Source organism: Triturus cristatus, chromosome 7, assembly GCF_964204655.1.
Source record: "Triturus cristatus chromosome 7, aTriCri1.1, whole genome shotgun sequence".
Taxonomy (NCBI): Eukaryota; Metazoa; Chordata; class Amphibia; order Caudata; family Salamandridae; genus Triturus; species Triturus cristatus.
Window position 1 is genome coordinate 1,438,789,447 of NC_140590.1, and position 18,767 is coordinate 1,438,808,213.

The following is an 18,767-nucleotide window of genomic DNA, read 5'->3' on the forward strand; positions in this document are numbered from 1 at the left end:
CCAAAAGTGATAATTCACATGCAATAGTCATTTACAGTCAAAAAATTAAATATTAAAACATTACCATTTTTGACCATCTTGAGAAAATTTGACAGGTCACGGGTCATCGTTTTTCATCAGAAAATTGATTTTTTGGACTGTTGAAAAATTGATTCAAAATGTCATTTGGATTGTGCCTCATGTTGAATAACTACTTGTTAAAGCCTCAATGTGACCAAAATTGCCATTTTTACAAACTTTTTCTCCTACTCAGAGGCTTCTATTTCGACTAATTTCAGGCATTAAAATGACTCTAAACACACTTATTTTAGTTCCAAAAGTGATAATTCACATGGAATAGTCATTTACAGTCAAAAAATTAAATATTAAAAAATTACCATTTTTGACCATCTGGAGAAATTTCGACAGGTCACGGGTCATCGTTTTTCATCAGAAAATTGATTTTTTGGACTGTAGAAAAATTGATTCAAAATGTCATTTGGATTGTGCCTCATGTTGAATAACTACTTGTTAAAGCCTCAATGTGACCAAAATTGCCATTTTTACAGACTTTTTCTCCTACTCAGAAGCTTTTATTTTGACCAATTTCAGGCATTAAAATGACTCTAAACACCCTTATTTTTGTTCCAAAAGTGATAATTCACATGCAATAGTCATTTACAGTCAAAATATTAAATATTAAAAAATTACTATTTTTGATCATCTGGAGAAAGTTCGACAGGTCACGGATCATCGTTTTTCATCAAAAAATTGATTTTTTTAACTGTTGAAAAATTGATTCAAAATGTCATTTGGATTGTGCCTCATGTTGAATAATCACTTTTTAAAGCCTCATTGTGACCAAAATTGACATTTTTATAGACTTTTTCTCCTCAGAGGCTTCTATTTTGACCAATTTCAGGCATTAAAATGACTCTAAACACACTTATTTTAGTTCCAAAAGTGATAATTCACATGGCATAGTCATTTACAGTCAAAAATTTAAATATAACAAAATTACCATTTTTGACCATCTGGAGAAATTTCGACAGGTTACGGGTCATCGTTTTTCATCAGAAAATTGATTTTTGGGACTGTTGAAAAATTGATTCAAAATGTCATTTGGATTGTGCCTCATGTTGAATAACTACTTGTTAAAGCCTCAATGTGACCAAAATTGCCATTTTTACAGACTTTTTTTCCGACTCAGAGGCTTCTATTTCGACCAATTTCAGGCATTAAAGTGACTTTAAACACACTTATTTTAGTTCCAAAAGTGATAATTCACATGCAATATTCATTTACAGTCAAAAAATTAAAAATTAAAAAATTACCATTTTTGACCATCTTTAGAAAGTTCGACAGGTCACGGGTCATTGTTTTTCATCAGAAAATGTATTTTATGGACTGTAGAAAAATGGATTCAAAATGTCATTTGGATTGTGCCTCATGTTGAATAACTACTTGTTAAAGCCTCAATGTGACCAAAATTGCCATTTTTACAGACTTTTTCTCCTACTCAGAAGCTTCTATTTCGACCAATTTCAGGCATTAAAGTGACTCTAAACACACTTATTTTAGTTCCAAAAGTGATAATTCACATGCAATAGTCATTTACAGTCAAAAAATTAAATATATAAAAAAATTACCATTTTTGACCATCTGGAGAAAATTCGACAGGTCACGGATCATCGTTTTTCATCAAAAAATTGATTTTTTGAACTGTTGAAAAATTGATTCAAAATGTCATTTGGATTGTGCCTCATGTTGAATAATCACTTTTTAAAGCCTCATTGTGACCAAAATTGACATTTTTACAGACTTTTTGTCCTTCTCAGAGGCTTCTATTTTGACCAATTTCAGGCATTAAAATGACTCTAAACACACTTATTTCAGTTCCAAAAGTGATAATTCACATGCAATAGTCATTTACAGTCAAAAAATTAAATATTAAAACATTACCATTTTTGACCATCTTGAGAAAATTCGACAGGTCACGGGTCATCGTTTTTCATCAGAAAATTGATTTTTTGGACTGTTGAAAAATTGATTCAAAATGTCATTTGGATTGTGTCTCATGTTGAATAATCACTTTTTAAAGCCTCATGTGACCAAAATTGACATTTTTACAGACTTTTTCTCCTTCTCAGAGGCTTTTATTTTGACCAATTTCAGGCATTAAATGACACTAAACACACGTATTTTAGTTCCAAAAGTGATAATTCCCATGGAATAGTCATTTACAGTCAAAAAATTAAATATTAAAAAATTACCATTTTTGACCATCTGGAGAAATTTTGACAGGTCACGGGTCATCGTTTTTCATCAGAAAATTAATTTTTTGGACTGTAGAAAAATTGATTCAAAATGTCATTTGGATTGTGCCTCATGTTGAATAACTACTTGTTAAAGCCTCAATGTGACCAAAATTGCCGTTTTTACAGACTTTTTCTCCGACTCAGAGTTTTCTATTTCGACCAATTTCAGGCATTAAAGTGACTCTAAACACACGTATTTTAGTTCCAAAAGTGATAATTCACATGCAATATTCATTTACAGTCAAAAAATTAAATATTAAAAAATTACCATTTTTGACCATCTGGAGAAATTTCGACAGGTCACGGGTCATCGTTTTTCATCAGAAAATTGATTTTTTGGACTGTAGAAAAATTGATTCAAAATGTCATTTGGATTGTGCCTCATGTTGAATAACTACTTGTTAAAGCCTCAATGTGACCAAAATTGCCATTTTTACAGACTTTTTCTCCTACTCAGAAGCTTTTATTTTGACCAATTTCAGGCATTAAAATGACTCTAAACACACTTATTTTTGTTCCAAAAGTGATAATTCACATGCAATAGTCATTTACAGTCAAAATATTAAATATTAAAAAATTACTATTTTTGACCATCTGGAGAAAGTTCGACAGGTCACGGATCATCGTTTTTCATCAAAAAATTGATTTTTTGAACTGTTGAAAAATTGATTCAAAATGTAATTTGGATTGTGCCTCATGTTGAATAATCACTTTTTAAAGCCTCAATGTGACCAAAATTGCCGTTTTTACAGACTTTTTCTCCGACTCAGAGTTTTCTATTTCGACCAATTTCAGGCATTAAAGTGACTCTAAACACACGTATTTTAGTTCCAAAAGTGATAATTCACATGCAATATTCATTTACAGTCAAAAAATTAAATATTAAAAAATTACCATTTTTGACCATCTGGAGAAATTTCGACAGGTCACGGGTCATCGTTTTTCATCAGAAAATTGATTTTTTGGACTGTAGAAAAATTGATTCAAAATGTCATTTGGATTGTGCCTCATGTTGAATAACTACTTGTTAAAGCCTCAATGTGACCAAAATTGCCATTTTTACAGACTTTTTCTCCTACTCAGAAGCTTCTATTTCGACCAATTTCAGGCATTAAATTGACTCTAAACACACTTATTTTGGTTCCAAAAGTGATAATTCACATGCAATAGTCATTTACAGTCAAAAAATTAAATATTAAAAAATTACAATTTTTGACCATCTTGAGAAAGTTCGACAGGTCACGGGTCATCGTTTTTCATCAGAAAAATTATTTTATGGACTGTAGAAAAATTGATTCAAAATGTCATTTGGATTGTGCCTCATGTTGAATAACTACTTGTTAAAGCCTGAATGTGACCAAAATTGCCATTTTTACAGACTTTTTCTCCTACTCAGAAGCGTCTATTTCGACCAATTTCAGGCATTAAAGTGACTCTAAACACACTTATTTTAGTTCCAAAAGTGATAATTCACATGCAATAGTCATTTACAGTCAAATAATTAAATAATAAAAAATACCATTTTTGACCATCTTGAGAAAGTTCGACAGGTCACGGGTCATCGTTTTTCATCAGAAAATAGATTTTTTGGAATGTAGAAAAATTGATTCAAAATGTCATTTGGATTGTGCCTCATGTTGAATAACTACTTGTTAAAGCCTCAATGTGACCAAAATTGCCATTTTTACAGACTTTTTCTCCTACTCAGAAGCTTCTATTTCGACCAATTTCAGGCATTAAAGTGACTCTAAACACACTTATTTTTGTTCCAAAAGTGATAATTCACATGCAATAGTTATTTACAGTCAAAATATTAAATATTAAAAAATTGCTATTTTTGACCATCTGGAGAAAGTTCGACAGGTCCCGGGTCATCGTTTTTCATCAGAAAATTGATTTTTTTGACTGTAGAAAAATTGATTAAAAATGTCATTTGGATTGTGCCTCATGTTGAATAACTTTTTTTAAAGCCTCAATGTGACCAAAATTGCCATTTTTACAGACTTTTTCTACTACTCAGAAGCATCTATTTCAACCAATTTCAGGCATTAAAATGACTCTAAGCACACTTATTTTAGTTCCAAAAGTGATAATTCACATGCAATAGTCATTTACAGTCAAAAAATTAAATATTAAAACATTACCATTTTTGACCATCTTGAGAAAATTCGACAGGTCACGGGTCATCGTTTTTCATCAGAAAATTGATTTTTTGGACTGTTGAAAAATTGATTCAAAATGTCATTTGGATTGTGCCTCATGTTGAATAATCACTTTTTAAAGCCTCATGTGACCAAAATTGACATTTTTACAGACTTTTTCTCCTTCTCAGAGGCTTTTATTTTGACCAATTTCAGGCATTAAAATGACTCTAAACACACTTATTTTAGTTCCAAAAGTGATAATTCACATGGAATAGTCATTTACAGTCAGAAAATTAAATATTAAAAAATTACCATTTTTGACCATCTGGAGAAATTTCGACAGGTCACGGGTCATCGTTGTTCATCAGAAAATTTATTTTATGGACTGTAGAAAAATTGATTCAAAATGTCATTTGGATTGTGCCTCATGTTGAATAACTTTTTTTAAAGCCTCAATGTGACCAAAATTGCCATTTTTACAGACTTTTTCTACTACTCAGAAGCTTCTATTTTAACCAATTTCAGGCATTAAAATGACTCTAAACACACTTATTTTGGTTCCAAAAGTGATAATTCACATGGCATAGTCGTTTACAGTCAAAAAATTAAATATTAAAAAAATTACCATTTTTGACCATCTGGAGAAATTTCGACAGGTCACGGGTCATCGTTTTTCATCAGAAAATTGATTTTTTGGACTGTAGAAAAATTGATTCAAAATGTCATTTGGATTGTGCCTCATGTTGAATAACTACTTGTTAAAGCCTCAATGTGACCAAAATTGCCATTTTTACAGACTTTTTCTCCTACTCAGAAGCTTTTATTTTGACCAATTTCAGGCATTAAAATGACTCTAAACACACTTATTTTTGTTCCAAAAGTGATAATTCACATGCAATAGTCATTTACAGTCAAAATATTAAATATTAAAAAATTACTATTTTTGACCATCTGGAGAAAGTTCGACAGGTCACGGATCATCGTTTTTCATCAAAAAATTGATTTTTTGAACTGTTGAAAAATTGATTCAAAATGTCATTTGGATTGTGCCTCATGTTGAATAATCACTTTTTAAAGCCTCATTGTGACCAAAATTGACATTTTTACAGACTTTTTCTCCTTCTCAGAGGCTTCTATTTTGACCAATTTCAGGCATTAAAATGACTCTAAACACACTTATTTTAGTTCCAAAAGTGATAATTCACATGGCATAGTCATTTACAGTCAAAAATTTAAATATAACAAAATTACCATTTTTGACCATCTGGAGAAATTTTGACAGGTTACGTACGGGTCATCGTTTTTCATCAGAAAATTGATTTTTTGGACTGTTGAAAAATTGATTCAAAATGTCATTTGGATTGTGCCTCATGTTGAATAACTACTTGTTAAAGCCTCAATGTGACCAAAATTGCCATTCTTACAGACTTTTTCTCCGACTCAGAGGCTTCTATTTCGACCAATTTCAGGCATTAAAGTGACTCTAAACACACGTATTTTAGTTCCAAAAGTGATAATTCACATGCAATATTCATTTACAGTCAAAAAATTAAAAATTAAAAAATTACCATTTTTGACCATCTGGAGAAAGTTCGACAGGTCACGGGTCATTGTTTTTCATCAGAAAATTTATTTTATGGACTGTAAAAAAATGGATTCAAAATGTCATTTGGATTGTGCCTCATGTTGAATAACTACTTGTTAAAGCCTCAATGTGACCAAAATTGCCATTTTTACAGACTTTTTCTCCTACTCAGAAGCTTCTATTTCGAACAATTTCAGGCATTAAAGTGACTCTAAACACACTTATTTTAGTTCCAAAAGTGATAATTCACATGCAATAGTCATTTACAGTCAAAAAATTAAATATAAAAAAATAACCATTTTTGACCATCTGGAGAAAATTCGACAGGTCACGGATCATCGTTTTTCATCAAAAAATTGATTTTTTGAACTGTTGAAAAATTGATTCAAAATGTCATTTGGATTGTGCCTCATGTTGAATAATCACTTTTTAAAGCCTCATTGTGACCAAAATTGACATTTTTACAGACTTTTTCTCCTTCTCAGAGGCTTCTATTTTGACCAATTTCAGGCATTAAAATGACTCTAAACACACTTATTTTAGTTCCAAAAGTGATAATTCACGTGCAATAGTCATTTACAGTCAAAAATTTAAATATAACAAAATTACCATTTTTGACCATCTGGAGAAATTTCGACAGGTTACGTACGGGTCATCGTTTTTCATCAGAAAATTGATTTTTTGGACTGTTGAAAAATTGATTCAAAATGTCATTTGGATTGTGCCTCATGTTGAATAATCACTTTTTAAAGCCTCATTGTGACCAAAATTGCCATTTTTACAGACTTTTTCTCCTACTCAGAAGCTTCTATTTCGACCAATTTCAGGCATTAAAGTGACTCTAAACACACTTATTTTAGTTCCAAAAGTGATAATTCACATGCAATAGTCATTTACAGTCAAAAAATTAAATATAAAAAAATTACCATTTTTGACCATCTGGAGAAATTCGACAGGTCACGGATCATCGTTTTTCATCAAAAAATTGATTTTTTGAACTGTTGAAAAATTGAATCACAATGTCATTTGGATTGTGCCTCATGTTGAATAATCACTTTTTAAAGCCTCATTGTGACCAAAATTGACATTTTTACAGACTTTTTCTCCTTCTCAGAGGCTTCTATTTTGACCAATTTCAGGCATTAAAATGACTCTAAACACACTTATTTCAGTTCCAAAAGTGATAATTCACATGCAATAGTCATTTACAGTCAAAAAATTAAATATTAAAACATTACCATTTTTGACCATCTTGAGAAAATTCGACAGGTCACGGGTCATCGTTTTTCATCAGAAAATTGATTTTTTGGACTGTTGAAAAATTGATTCAAAATGTCATTTGGATTGTGCCTCATGTTGAATAATCACTTTTTAAAGCCTCATGTGACCAAAATTGACATTTTTACAGACTTTTTCTCCTTCTCAGAGGCTTTTATTTTGACCAATTTCAGGCATTAAAATGACTCTAAACACACTTATTTTAGTTCCAAAAGTGATAATTCACATGGAATAGTCATTTACAGTCAAAAAATTAAATATTAAAAAATTACCATTTTTGACCATCTGGAGAAATTTCGACAGGTCACGGGTCATCGTTGTTCATCAGAAAATTTATTTTATGGACTGTAGAAAAATTGATTCAAAATGTCATTTGGATTGTGCCTCATGTTGAATAACTTTTTTTAAAGCCTCAATGTGACCAAAATTGCCATTTTTACAGACTTTTTCTACTACTCAGAAGCTTCTATTTTAACCAATTTCAGGCATTAAAATGACTCTAAACACACTTATTTTGGTTCCAAAAGTGATAATTCACATGGCATAGTCGTTTACAGTAAAAAAATTAAATATTAAAAAATTACCATTTTTGACCATCTGGAGAAATTTCGACAGGTCACGGGTCATCGTTTTTCATCAGAAAATTGATTTTTTGGACTGTAGAAAAATTGATTCAAAATGTCATTTGGATTGTGCCTCATGTTGAATAACTACTTGTTAAAGCCTCAATGTGACCAAAATTGCCATTTTTACAGACTTTTTCTCCTACTCAGAAGCTTTTATTTTGACCAATTTCAGGCATTAAAATGACTCTAAACACACTTATTTTTGTTCCAAAAGTGATAATTCACATGCAATAGTCATTTACAGTCAAAATATTAAATATTAAAAAATTACTATTTTTGACCATCTGGAGAAAGTTCGACAGGTCACGGATCATCGTTTTTCATCAAAAAATTGATTTTTTGAACTGTTGAAAAATTGATTCAAAATGTCATTTGGATTGTGCCTCATGTTGAATAATCACTTTTTAAAGCCTCATTGTGACCAAAATTGACATTTTTACAGACTTTTTCTCCTTCTCAGAGGCTTCTATTTTGACCAATTTCAGGCATTAAAATGACTCTAAACACACTTATTTTAGTTCCAAAAGTGATAATTCACATGGCATAGTCATTTACAGTCAAAAATTTAAATATAACAAAATTACCATTTTTGACCATCTGGAGAAATTTCGACAGGTTACGTACGGGTCATCGTTTTTCATCAGAAAATTGATTTTTTGGACTGTTGAAAAATTGATTCAAAATGTCATTTGGATTGTGCCTCATGTTGAATAACTACTTGTTAAAGCCTCAATGTGACCAAAATTGCCATTTTTACAGACTTTTTCTCCTTCTCAGAGGCTTCTATTTTGACCAATTTCAGGCATTAAAATGACTCTAAACACACTTATTTCAGTTCCAAAAGTGATAATTCACATGCAATAGTCATTTACAGTCAAAAAATTAAATATTAAAACATTACCATTTTTGACCATCTTGAGAAAATTCGACAGGTCACGGGTCATCGTTTTTCATCAGAAAATTGATTTTTTGGACTGTTGAAAAATTGATTCAAAATGTCATTTGGATTGTGCCTCATGTTGAATAATCACTTTTTAAAGCCTCATGTGACCAAAATTGACATTTTTACAGACTTTTTCTCCTTCTCAGAGGCTTTTATTTTGACCAATTTCAGGCATTAAAATGACTCTAAACACACTTATTTTAGTTCCAAAAGTGATAATTCACATGGAATAGTCATTTACAGTCAAAAAATTAAATATTAAAAAATTACCATTTTTGACCATCTGGAGAAATTTCGACAGGTCACGGGTCATCGTTGTTCATCAGAAAATTTATTTTATGGACTGTAGAAAAATTGATTCAAAATGTCATTTGGATTGTGCCTCATGTTGAATAACTTTTTTTAAAGCCTCAATGTGACCAAAATTGCCATTTTTACAGACTTTTTCTACTACTCAGAAGCTTCTATTTTAACCAATTTCAGGCATTAAAATGACTCTAAACACACTTATTTTGGTTCCAAAAGTGATAATTCACATGGCATAGTCGTTTACAGTCAAAAAATTAAATATTAAAAAATTACCATTTTTGACCATCTGGAGAAATTTCGACAGGTCACGGGTCATCGTTTTTCATCAGAAAATTGATTTTTTCGACTGTAGAAAAATTGATTCAAAATGTCATTTGGATTGTGCCTCATGTTGAATAACTACTTGTTAAAGCCTCAATGTGACCAAAATTGCCATTTTCACAGACTTTTTCTCCTACTCAGAAGCTTTTATTTTGACCAATTTCAGGCATTAAAATGACTCTAAACACACTTATTTTTGTTCCAAAAGTGATAATTCACATGCAATAGTCATTTACAGTCAAAATATTAAATATTAAAAAATTACTATTTTTGACCATCTGGAGAAAGTTCGACAGGTCACGGATCATCGTTTTTCATCAAAAAATTGATTTTTTGAACTGTTGAAAAATTGATTCAAAATGTCATTTGGATTGTGCCTCATGTTGAATAATCACTTTTTAAAGCCTCATTGTGACCAAAATTGACATTTTTACAGACTTTTTCTCCTTCTCAGAGGCTTCTATTTTGACCAATTTCAGGCATTAAAATGACTCTAAACACACTTATTTTAGTTCCAAAAGTGACAATTCACATGGCATAGTCATTTACCGTCAAAAATTTAAATATAACAAAATTACCATTTTTGACCATCTGGAGAAATTTTGACAGGTTACGTACGGGTCATCGTTTTTCATCAGAAAATTGATTTTTTGAACTGTTGAAAAATTGATTCAAAATGTCATTTGGATTGTGCCTCATGTTGAATAACTACTTGTTAAAGCCTCAATGTGACCAAAATTGCCATTTTTACAGACTTTTTCTCCGACTCAGAGGCTTTTATTTCGACCAATTTCAGGCATTAAAGTGACTCTAAACACACGTATTTTAGTTCCAAAAGTGATAATTCACATGCAATATTCATTTACAGTCAAAAAATTTAAAATTAAAAAATTACCATTTTTGACCATCTGGAGAAAGTTCGACAGGTCACGGGTCATTGTTTTTCATCAGAAAATTTATTTTATGGACTGTAAAAAAATGGATTCAAAATGTCATTTGGATTGTGCCTCATGTTGAATAACTACTTGTTAAAGCCTCAATATGACCAAAATTGCCATTTTTACAGACTTTTTCTCCTACTCAGAAGCTTCTATTTCGACCAATTTCAGGCATTAAAGTGACTCTAAACACACTTATTTTAGTTCCAAAAGTGATAATTCACATGCAATAGTCATTTACAGTCAAAAAATTAAATATAAAAAAATTACCATTTTTGACCATCTGGAGAAAATTCGACAGGTCACGGATCATCGTTTTTCATCAAAAAATTGATTTTTTGAACTGTTGAAAAATTGATTCAAAATGTCATTTGGATTGTGCCTCATGTTGAATAATCACTTTTTAAAGCCTCATTGTGACCAAAATTGACATTTTTACAGACTTTTTCTCCTTCTCAGAGGCTTCTATTTTGACCAATTTCAGGCATTAAAATGACTCTAAACACACTTATTTCAGTTCCAAAAGTGATAATTCACATGCAATAGTCATTTACAGTCAAAAAATTAAATATTAAAACATTACCATTTTTGACCATCTTGAGAAAATTCGACAGGTCACGGGTCATCGTTTTTCATCAGAAAATTGATTTTTTGGACTGTTGAAAAATTGATTCAAAATGTCATTTGGATTGTGTCTCATGTTGAATAATCACTTTTTAAAGCCTCATGTGACCAAAATTGACATTTTTACAGACTTTTTCTCCTTCTCAGAGGCTTTTATTTTGACAAATTTCAGGCATTAAAATGACTCTAAACACACTTATTTTAGTTCCAAAAGTGATAATTCACATGGAATAGTCATTTACAGTCAAAAAATTAAATATTAAAAAATTACCATTTTTGACCATCTGGAGAAATTTCGACAGGTCACGGGTCATCGTTTTTCATCAGAAAATTAATTTTTTGGACTGTAGAAAAATTGATTCAAAATGTCATTTGGATTGTGCCTCATGTTGAATAACTACTTGTTAAAGCCTCAATGTGACCAAAATTGCCATTTTTACAGACTTTTTCTCCTACTCAGAAGCTTTTATTTTGACCAATTTCAGGCATTAAAATGACTCTAAACACACTTATTTTTGTTCCAAAAGTGATAATTCACATGCAATAGTCATTTACAGTCAAAATATTAAATATTAAAAAATTACTATTTTTGATCATCTGGAGAAAGTTCGACAGGTCACGGATCATCGTTTTTCATCAAAAAATTGATTTTTTGAACTGTTGAAAAATTGATTCAAAATGTCATTTGGATTGTGCCTCATGTTGAATAATCACTTTTTAAAGCCTCATTGTGACCAAAATTGACATTTTTACAGACTTTTTCTCCTTCTCAGAGGCTTCTATTTTGACCAATTTCAGGCATTAAAATGACTCTAAACACACTTATTTTAGTTCCAAAAGTGATAATTCACATGGCATAGTCATTTACAGTCAAAAAATTAAATATTAAAAAATTACCATTTTTGACCATCTGGAGAAATTTCGACAGGTCACGGGTCATCGTTGTTCATCAGAAAATTTATTTTATGGACTGTAGAAAAATTGATTCAAAATGTCATTTGGATTGTGCCTCATGTTGAATAACTTTTTTTAAAGCCTCAATGTGACCAAAATTGCCATTTTTACAGACTTTTTCTACTACTCAGAAGCTTCTATTTTAACCAATTTCAGGCATTAAAATGACTCTAAACACACTTATTTTGGTTCCAAAAGTGATAATCCACATGGCATAGTCGTTTACAGTCAAAAAATTAAATATTAAAAAATTACCATTTTTGACCATCTGGAGAAATTTCGACAGGTCACGGGTCATCGTTTTTCATCAGAAAATTGATTTTTTGGACTGTAGAAAAATTGATTCAAAATGTCATTTGGATTGTGCCTCATGTTGAATAACTACTTGTTAAAGCCTCAATGTGACCAAAATTGCCATTTTTACAGACTTTTTCTCCTACTCAGAAGCTTTTATTTTGACCAATTTCAGGCATTAAAATGACTCTAAACACACTTATTTTTGTTCCAAAAGTGATAATTCACATGCAATAGTCATTTACAGTCAAAATATTAAATATTAAAAAATTACTATTTTTGACCATCTGGAGAAAGTTCGACAGGTCACGGATCATCGTTTTTCATCAAAAAATTGATTTTTTGAACTGTTGAAAAATTGATTCAAAATGTCATTTGGATTGTGCCTCATGTTGAATAATCACTTTTTAAAGCCTCATTGTGACCAAAATTGACATTTTTACAGACTTTTTCTCCTTCTCAGAGGCTTCTATTTTGACCAATTTCAGGCATTAAAATGACTCTAAACACACTTATTTTAGTTCCAAAAGTGATAATTCACATGGCATAGTCATTTACAGTCAAAAATTTAAATATAACAAAATTACCATTTTTGACCATCTGGAGAAATTTTGACAGGTTACGTACGGGTCATCGTTTTTCATCAGAAAATTGATTTTTTGAACTGTTGAAAAATTGATTCAAAATGTCATTTGGATTGTGCCTCATGTTGAATAACTACTTGTTAAAGCCTCAATGTGACCAAAATTGCCATTTTTACAGACTTTTTCTCCGACTCAGAGGCTTTTATTTCAACCAATTTCAGGCATTAAAGTGACTCTAAACACACGTATTTTATTTCCAAAAGTGATAATTCACATGCAATATTCATTTACAGTCAAAAAATTAAAAATTAAAAAATTACCATTTTTGACCATCTGGAGAAAGTTCGACAGGTCACGGGTCATTGTTTTTCATCAGAAAATTTATTTTATGGACTGTAAAAACATGGATTCAAAATGTCATTTGGATTGTGCCTCATGTTGAATAACTACTTGTTAAAGCCTCAATGTGACCAAAATTGCCATTTTTACAGACTTTTTCTCCTACTCAGAAGCTTCTATTTCGACCAATTTCAGGCATTAAAGTGACTCTAAACACACTTATTTTAGTTCCAAAAGTGATAATTCACATGCAATAGTCATTTACAGTCAAAAAATTAAATATAAAAAAATTACCATTTTTGACCATCTGGAGAAAATTCGACAGGTCACGGATCATCGTTTTTCATCAAAAAATTGATTTTTTGAACTGTTGAAAAATTGATTCCAAATGTCATTTGGATTGTGCCTCATGTTGAATAATCACTTTTTAAAGCCTCATTGTGACCAAAATTGACATTTTTACAGACTTTTTCTCCTTCTCAGAGGCTTCTATTTTGACCAATTTCAGGCATTAAAATGACTCTAAACACACTTATTTCAGTTCCAAAAGTGATAATTCACATGCAATAGTCATTTACAGTCAAAAAATTAAATATTAAAACATTACCATTTTTGACCATCTTGAGAAAATTCGACAGGTCACGGGTCATCGTTTTTCATCAGAAAATTGATTTTTTGGACTGTTGAAAAATTGATTCAAAATGTCATTTGGATTGTGTCTCATGTTGAATAATCACTTTTTAAAGCCTCATGTGACCAAAATTGACATTTTTACAGACTTTTTCTCCTTCTCAGAGGCTTTTATTTTGACAAATTTCAGGCATTAAAATGACTCTAAACACACTTATTTTAGTTCCAAAAGTGATAATTCACATGGAATAGTCATTTACAGTCAAAAAATTAAATATTAAAAAATTACCATTTTTGACCATCTGGAGAAATTTCGACAGGTCACGGGTCATCGTTTTTCATCAGAAAATTAATTTTTTGGACTGTAGAAAAATTGATTCAAAATGTCATTTGGATTGTGCCTCATGTTGAATAACTACTTGTTAAAGCCTCAATGTGACCAAAATTGCCATTTTTACAGACTTTTTCTCCTACTCAGAAGCTTTTATTTTGACCAATTTCAGGCATTAAAATGACTCTAAACACACTTATTTTTGTTCCAAAAGTGATAATTCACATGCAATAGTCATTTACAGTCAAAATATTAAATATTAAAAAATTACTATTTTTGATCATCTGGAGAAAGTTCGACAGGTCACGGATCATCGTTTTTCATCAAAAAATTGATTTTTTGAACTGTTGAAAAATTGATTCAAAATGTCATTTGGATTGTGCCTCATGTTGAATAATCACTTTTTAAAGCCTCATTGTGACCAAAATTGACATTTTTACAGACTTTTTCTCCTTCTCAGAGGCTTCTATTTTGACCAATTTCAGGCATTAAAATGACTCTAAACACACTTATTTTAGTTCCAAAAGTGATAATTCACATGGCATAGTCATTTACAGTCAAAAATTTAAATATAACAAAATTACCATTTTTGACCATCTGGAGAAATTTCGACAGGTTACGGGTCATCGTTTTTCATCAGAAAATTGATTTTTTGGACTGTTGAAAAATTGATTCAAAATGTCATTTGGATTGTGCCTCATGTTGAATAACTACTTGTTAAAGCCTCAATCTGACCAAAATTGCCATTTTTACAGACTTTTTTTCCGACTCAGAGGCTTCTATTTCGACCAATTTCAGGCATTAAAGTGACTTTAAACACAATTATTTTAGTTCCAAAAGTGACAATTCACATGCAATATTCATTTACAGTCAAAAAATTAAAAATTAAAAAATTACCATTTTTGACCATCTGGAGAAAGTTCGACAGGTCACGGGTCATTGTTTTTCATCAGAAAATTTATTTTATGGACTGTAGAAAAATGGATTCAAAATGTCATTTGGATTGTGCCTCATGGTGAATAACTACTTGTTAAAGCCTCAATGTGACCAAAATTGCCATTTTTACAGACTTTTTCTCCTACTCAGAAGCTTCTATTTCGACCAATTTCAGGCATTAAAGTGACTCTAAACACACTTATTTTAGTTCCAAAAGTGATAATTCACATGCAATAGTCATTTACAGTCAAAAAATTAAATATAAAAAAATTACCATTTTTGACCATCTGGAGAAAATTCGATCATCGTTTTTCATCAAAAAATTGCTTTTTTGAACTGTTGAAAAATTGATTCAAAATGTCATTTGGATTGTGCCTCATGTTGAATAATCACTTTTTAAAGCCTCATTGTGACCAAAATTGACATTTTTACAGACTTTTTCTCCTTCTCAGAGGCTTCTATTTTGACCAATTTCAGGCATTAAAATGACTCTAAACACACTTATTTTAGTTCCAAAAGTGATAATTCACGTGCAATAGTCATTTACAGTCAAAAATTTAAATATAACAAAATTACCATTTTTGACCATCTGGAGAAATTTCGACAGGTTACGTACGGGTCATCGTTTTTCATCAGAAAATTGATTTTTTGGACTGTTGAAAAATTGATTCAAAATGTCATTTGGATTGTGCCTCATGTTGAATAATCACTTTTTAAAGCCTCATTGTGACCAAAATTGCCATTTTTACAGACTTTTTCTCCTACTCAGAAGCTTCTATTTCGACCAATTTCAGGCATTAAAGTGACTCTAAACACACTTATTTTAGTTCCAAAAGTGATAATTCACATGCAATAGTCATTTACAGTCAAAAAATTAAATATAAAAAAATTACCATTTTTGACCATCTGGAGAAAATTCGACAGGTCACGGATCATCGTTTTTCATCAAAAAATTGATTTTTTGAACTGTTGAAAAATTGATTCAAAATGTCATTTGGATTGTGCCTCATGTTGAATAATCACTTTTTAAAGCCTCATTGTGACCAAAATTGACATTTTTACAGACTTTTTCTCCTTCTCAGAGGCTTCTATTTTGCCCAATTTCAGGCATTAAAATGACTCTAAACACACTTATTTTAGTTCCAAAAGTGATAATTCACATGGCATAGTCATTTACAGTCAAAAATTTAAATATAACAAAATTACCATTTTTGACCATCTGGAGAAATTTCGACAGGTTACGTACGGGTCATCGTTTTTCATCAGAAAATTGATTTTTTGGACTGTTGAAAAATTGATTCAAAATGTCATTTGGATTGTGCCTCATGTTGAATAACTACTTGTTAAAGCCTCAATGTGACCAAAATTGCCATTTTTACAGACTTTTTCTCCGACTCAGAGGCTTCTATTTCGACCAATTTCAGGCATTAAAGTGACTCTAAACACACGTATTTTAGTTCCAAAAGTGATAATTCACATGCAATATTCATTTACAGTCAAAAAATTAAAAATTAAAAAATTACCATTTTTGACCATCTGGAGAAAGTTCGACAGGTCACGGGTCATTGTTTTTCATCAGAAAATTTATTTTATGGACTGTAGAAAAATGGATTCAAAATGTCATTTGGATTGTGCCTCATGTTGAATAACTACTTGTTAAAGCCTCAATGTGACCAAAATTGCCATTTTTACAGACTTTTTCTCCTACTCAGAAGCTTCTATTTCGACCAATTTCAGGAATTAAAGTGACTCTAAACACACTTATTTCAGTTCCAAAAGTGATAATTCACACGCATAGTCATTTACAGTCAAAAAATTAAATATTAAAACATTACCATTTTTGACCATCTTGAGAAATTTCGACAGGTCACGGGTCATCGTTGTTCATCAGAAAATTTATTTTATGGACTGTAGAAAAATTGATTCAAAATGTCATTTGGATTGTGCCTCATGTTGAATAACTTTTTTTAAAGCCTCAATGTGACCAAAATTGCCATTTTTACAGACTTTTTCTACTACTCAGAAGCTTCTATTTTAACCAATTTCAGGCATTAAAATGACTCTAAACACACTTATTTTGGTTCCAAAAGTGATAATTCACATGGCATAGTCGTTTACAGTCAAAAAATTAAATATTAAAAAATTACCATTTTTGACCATCTGGAGAAATTTCGACAGGTCACGGGTCATCGTTTTTCATCAGAAAATTGATTTTTTGGACTGTAGAAAAATTGATTCAAAATGTCATTTGGATTGTGCCTCATGTTGAATAACTACTTGTTAAAGCCTCAATGTGACCAAAATTGCCATTTTTACAGACTTTTTCTCCTACTCAGAAGCTTTTATTTTGACCAATTTCAGGCATTAAAATGACTCTAAACACACTTATTTTTGTTCCAAAAGTGATAATTCACATGCAATAGTCATTTACAGTCAAAATATTAAATATTAAAAAATTACTATTTTTGACCATCTGGAGAAAGTTCGACAGGTCACGGATCATCGTTTTTCATCAAAAAATTGATTTTTTGAACTGTTGAAAAATTGATTCAAAATGTCATTTGGATTGTGCCTCATGTTGAATAATCACTTTTTAAAGCCTCATTGTGACCAAAATTGACATTTTTACAGACTTTTTCTCCTTCTCAGAGGCTTCTATTTTGACCAATTTCAGGCATTAAAATGACTCTAAACACACTTATTTTAGTTCCAAAAGTGATAATTCACATGGCATAGTCATTTACAGTCAAAAATTTAAATATAACAAAATTACCATTTTTGACCATCTGGAGAAATTTTGACAGGTTACGTACGGGTCATCGTTTTTCATCAGAAAATTGATTTTTTGGACTGTTGAAAAATTGATTCAAAATGTCATTTGGATTGTGCCTCATGTTGAATAACTACTTGTTAAAGCCTCAATGTGACCAAAATTGCCATTTTTACAGACTTTTTCTCCGACTCAGAGGCTTCTATTTCGACCAATTTCAGGCATTAAAGTGACTCTAAACACACGTATTTTAGTTCCAAAAGTGATAATTCACATGCAATATTCATTTACAGTCAAAAAATTAAAAATTAAAAAATTACCATTTTTGACCATCTGGAGAAAGTTCGACAGGTCACGGGTCATTGTTTTTCATCAGAAAATGTATTTTATGGACTGTAGAAAAATGGATTCAAAATGTCATTTGGATTGTGCCTCATGTTGAATAACTACTTGTTAAAGCCTCAATGTGACCAAAATTGCCATTTTTACAGACTTTTTCTCCTTCTCAGAGGCTTCTATTTTGACCAATTTCAGGCATTAAAATGACTCTAAACACACTTATTTCAGTTCCAAAAGTGATAATTCACATGCAATAGTCATTTACAGTCAAAAAATTAAATATTAAAACATTACCATTTTTGACCATCTTGAGAAAATTCGACAGGTCACGGGTCATCGTTTTTCATCAGAAAATTGATTTTTTGGACTGTTGAAAAATTGATTCAAAATGTCATTTGGATTGTGCCTCATGTTGAATAACTACTTGTTAAAGCCTCAATGTGACCAAAATTGCCATTTTTACAAACTTTTTCTCCTACTCAGAGGCTTCTATTTCGACTAATTTCAGGCATTAAAATGACTCTA